The following is a 5,000-nucleotide window of genomic DNA, read 5'->3' as shown; positions in this document are numbered from 1 at the left end:
CCAGCTGGATGTGTGTGGCCCAGATGATGGAGCCCTGGCTGGGTAGACATCCAGGGAAGCAGCCCCCTCTCCAGCTGGATGTGTGTGGCCCAGATCATGGAGCCCTGGCTGGGCAGACATCCAGGGAAGCAGCCCCCTCTCCAGCTGGATGTGTGTGGCCCAGATGATGGAGCCCTGGCTGGGTAGACATCCAGGGAAGCAGCCCCCTCTCCAGCTGGATGTGTGTGGCCCAGATCATGGAGCCCTGGCTGGGTAGACATCCAGGGAAGCAGCCCCCTCTCCAGCTGGATGTGTGTGGCCCAGATGATGGAGCCCTGGCTGGGCAGACATCCAGGGAAGCAGCCCCCTCTCCAGCTGGATGTGTGTGGCCCAGATGATGGAGCCCTGGCTGGGTAGACATCCAGGGAAGCAGCCCCCTCTCCAGCTGGATGTGTGTGGCCCAGATGATGGAGCCCTGGCTGGGTAGACATCCAGGGAAGCAGCCCCCTCTCCAGCTGGATGTGTGTGGCCCAGATCATGGAGCCCTGGCTGGGCAGACATCCAGGGAAGCAGCCCCCTCTCCAGCTGGATGTGTGTGGCCCAGATCATGGAGCCCTGGCTGGGCAGACATCCAGGGAAGCAGCCCCCTCTCCAGCTGGATGTGTGTGGCCAGATGATGGAGCCCTGGCTGCGCAGACATCCAGGGAAGCAGCCCCCTCTCCAGCTGGATGTGTGTGGCCCAGATCATGGAGCCCTGGCTGGGCAGACATCCAGGGAAGCAGCCCCCTCTCCAGCTGGATGTGTGTGGCCCAGATCATGGAGCCCTGGCTGGGTAGACATCCAGGGAAGCAGCCCCCTCTCCAGCTGGATGTGTGTGGCCCAGATCATGGAGCCCTGGCTGGGTAGACATCCAGGGAAGCAGCCCCCTCTCCAGCTGGATGTGTGTGGCCCAGATCATGGAGCCCTGGCTGGGTAGACATCCAGGGAAGCAGCCCCCTCTCCCGCTGGATGTCTGTGGCCAAGATCATGGAGCCCTGGCTGGGTAGACATCCAGGGAAGCAGCCCCCTCTCCCGCTGGATGTGTGTGGCCCAGATGATGGAGCCCTGGCTGGGCAGGCATCCAGGGAAGCAGCCCCCTCCCCAGCTGCGGACCCAGCGAAACAACGAGAAAATGGGGTTGAAAATGATCACCATGACAAGCAAAATGATTTTTTCTAAAAAGGCAGAATGAAGCTACGCTGGAGCCGAGAGGAGCCTGTGATCGAGGGTATTTATGTGAATTTTTTCCATTTGTCACATTGATATCATCTCCTCGTCTTGTATTTATTTTATTATTTTACGTTGAATTTTTTCTCATTTTGAGGCCGAAAAAATGACAAAGTGTTTTCACCGATAAACCCTGCGAAGCCCTAGACCTCTAGGGCTTTGCAGGGTTTACTGGTAAAAACACTTTGTCAAAATTTCACTCGCTCGAAAAAATGACAAAGTCTTTTCACCGATAAACCCTGCGAAGCCCTAGCCTCTAGGGCTTTGCAGGGTTTACTGGTAAAAACACTTTGTCAAAATTTCACTCGCTCGAAAAAATGACAAAGTCTTTTCACCGATAAACCCTGCGAAGCCCTAGACCTCTAGGGCTTTGAGAGTTTTCCCGTTTCAAGGAGTTTACCCCTGATTCACAAGCTACCATCGGCACGATTTCAGAAACCCAGTTTTTGAGAGGAAAAAAGTCACAAGCGAAAATTTTTCTAAGTCCACACCTCCAGGGCCGTTTTAGAGGGAACTTCCCCGCGATCGAGGTGCCCCGGCTGGGCAGAGTGCAGAGGCTGTGGGGCCTCCGGGCTACCAGGACCGTTAACATCCAGGGAGAACCAGAGGTGACAGGGGCCTCTGGGCGCCGCTTTACCCGCCCAGGGTGGCTCTCCCCGGGCTGGGCGAGGTGCTTTTGGGTGCCCCACCAGAGTCAAGCCCACGACTCTCTACTTCCACAGCTCGACTCCCAGAGGTGACAGGGGCCTCTGGGCGCCGCTTTACCCGCCCAGGGTGGCTCTCCCCGGGCATGGCGAGGTGCTTTTGGGTGCCCCACCAGAGTCAAGCCACGACTCTCTACTTCCACAGCTCGACTCCCAGAGGTGACAGGGGCCTCTGGGCGCCGCTTTACCCGCCCAGGGTGGCTCTCCCGGGCTGGGCGAGGTGCTTTTGGGTGCCCCACCAGAGTCAAGCCCACGACTCTCTACTTCCACAGCTCGACTCCCAGAGGTGACAGGGGCCTCTGGGCGCCGCTTTACCCGCCCAGGGTGGCTCTCCCCGGGCACGGCGAGGTGCTTTTGGGTGCCCCACCAGAGTCAAGCCCACGACTCTCTACTTCCACAGCTCGACTCCCAGAGGTGACAGGGGCCTCTGGGCGCCGCTTTACCCGCCCAGGGTGGCTCTCCCGGGCACGGCGAGGTGCTTTTGGGTGCCCCACCAGAGTCAAGCCCACGACTCTCTACTTCCACAGCTCGACTCCCAGAGGTGACAGGGGCCTCTGGGCGCCGCTTTACCCGCCCAGGGTGGCTCTCCCCGGGCATGGCGAGGTGCTTTTGGGTGCCCCACCAGAGTCAAGCCCACGACTCTCTACTTCCACAGCTCGACTCCCAGAGGTGACAGGGGCCTCTGGGCGCCGCTTTACCCGCCCAGGGTGGCTCTCCCCGGGCACGGCGAGGTGCTTTTGGGTGCCCCACCAGAGTCAAGCCCACGACTCTCTACTTCCACAGCTCGACTCCCAGAGGTGACAGGGGCCTCTGGGCGCCGCTTTACCCGCCCAGGGTGGCTCTCCCCGGGCATGGCGAGGTGCTTTTGGGTGCCCCACCAGAGTCAAGCCCACGACTCTCTACTTCCACAGCTCGACTCCCAGAGGTGACAGGGGCCTCTGGGCGCCGCTTTACCCGCCCAGGGTGGCTCTCCCGGGCGGCGAGGTGCTTTTGGGTGCCCCACCAGAGTCAAGCCCACGACTCTCTACTTCCACAGCTTGACTCCCAGAGGTGACAGGGGCCTCTGGGCGCCGCTTTACGCCGCACCTTTGCTCTCCAACACGGGGCTGAGTGCTGTCCACCGGGCAGTACCAGGGCCACGAATCAGTCGACAGGGGCCTCTGGGCGCCGCTTTACCCGCCCAGGGTGGCTCTCCCCGGGCTGGGCGAGGTGCTTTTGGGTGCCCCACCAGAGTCAAGCCCACGACTCTCTACTTCCACAGCTCGACTCCAGAGGTGACAGGGGCCTCTGGGCGCCGCTTTACCCGCCCAGGGTGGCTCTCCCCGGGCTGGGCGAGGTGCTTTTGGGTGCCCCACCAGAGTCAAGCCCACGACTCTCTACTTCCACAGCTCGACTCCCAGAGGTGACAGGGGCCTCTGGCGCCGCTTTACCCGCCCAGGGTGGCTCTCCCCGGGCATGGCGAGGTGCTTTTGGGTGCCCCACCAGAGTCAAGCCCACGACTCTCTACTTCCACAGCTCGACTCCCAGAGGTGACAGGGGCCTCTGGGCGCCGCTTTACCCGCCCAGGGTGGCTCTCCCCGGGCTGGGCGAGGTGCTTTTGGGTGCCCCACCAGAGTCAAGCCCACGACTCTCTACTTCCACAGCTCGACTCCCAGAGGTGACAGGGGCCTCTGGGCGCCGCTTTACCCGCCCAGGGTGGCTCTCCCCGGGCATGGCGAGGTGCTTTTGGGTGCCCCACCAGAGTCAAGCCCACGACTCTCTACTTCCACAGCTCGACTCCCAGAGGTGACAGGGGCCTCTGGCGCCGCTTTACCCGCCCAGGGTGGCTCCCCGGGCATGGCGAGTGCTTTTGGGTGCCCCACCAGAGTCAAGCCCACGACTCTCTACTTCCACAGCTCGACTCCCAGAGGTGACAGGGGCCTCTGGGCGCCGCTTTACCCGCCCAGGGTGGCTCTCCCCGGGCTGGCGAGGTGCTTTTGGGTGCCCCACCAGAGTCAAGCCCACGACTCTCTACTTCCACAGCTCGACTCCCAGAGGTGACAGGGGCCTCTGGGCGCCGCTTTACCCGCCCAGGGTGGCTCTCCCCGGGCATGGCGAGGTGCTTTTGGGTGCCCCACCAGAGTCAAGCCCACGACTCTCTACTTCCACAGCTCGACTCCCAGAGGTGACAGGGGCCTCTGGGCGCCGCTTTACCCGCCCAGGGTGGCTCTCCCCGGGCATGGCGAGTGCTTTTGGGTGCCCCACCAGAGTCAAGCCCACGACTCTCTACTTCCACAGCTCGACTCCCAGAGGTGACAGGGGCCTCTGGGCGCCGCTTTACCCGCCCAGGGTGGCTCTCCCGGGCATGGCGAGGTGCTTTTGGGTGCCCCACCAGAGTCAAGCCCACGACTCTCTACTTCCACAGCTCGACTCCCAGAGGTGACAGGGGCCTCTGGGCGCCGCTTTACCCGCCCAGGGTGGCTCTCCCCGGGCATGGCGAGGTGCTTTTGGGTGCCCCACCAGAGTCAAGCCCACGACTCTCTACTTCCACAGCTCGACTCCCAGAGGTGACAGGGGCCTCTGGGCGCCGCTTTACCCGCCCAGGGTGGCTCTCCCCGGGCTGGCGAGGTGCTTTTGGGTGCCCCACCAGAGTCAAGCCCACGACTCTCTACTTCCACAGCTCGACTCCCAGAGGTGACAGGGGCCTCTGGGCGCCGCTTTACGCTTCGCACCTTTGCTCATCCAACACGGGGCTGAGTGCTGTCCACCGGGCAGAGTACCAGGGCCACGAATCAGTCGACAGGGGCCTCTGGGCGCCGCTTTACCCGCCAGGGTGGCTCTCCCCGGGCTGGGCGAGGTGCTTTTGGGTGCCCCACCAGAGTCAAGCCCACGACTCTCTACTTCCACAGCTCGACTCCAGAGGTGACAGGGGCCTCTGGGCGCCGCTTTACCCGCCCAGGGTGGCTCTCCCCGGGCTGGGCGAGGTGCTTTTGGGTGCCCCACCCGAGTCAAGCCCACGACTCTCTACCTCCACAGCTTGACTCCCAGAGGTGACAGGGGCCTCTGGGCGCC

The sequence above is a fragment of the Micropterus salmoides genome, unplaced genomic scaffold, assembly GCF_014851395.1.
Source record: "Micropterus salmoides isolate LMB-PRFRI ecotype aquatic unplaced genomic scaffold, ASM1485139v1 Ms_hic_scaffold_19, whole genome shotgun sequence".
Lineage (NCBI taxonomy): Eukaryota > Metazoa > Chordata > Actinopteri > Centrarchiformes > Centrarchidae > Micropterus > Micropterus salmoides.
This window is presented reverse-complemented; position numbering follows the sequence as displayed.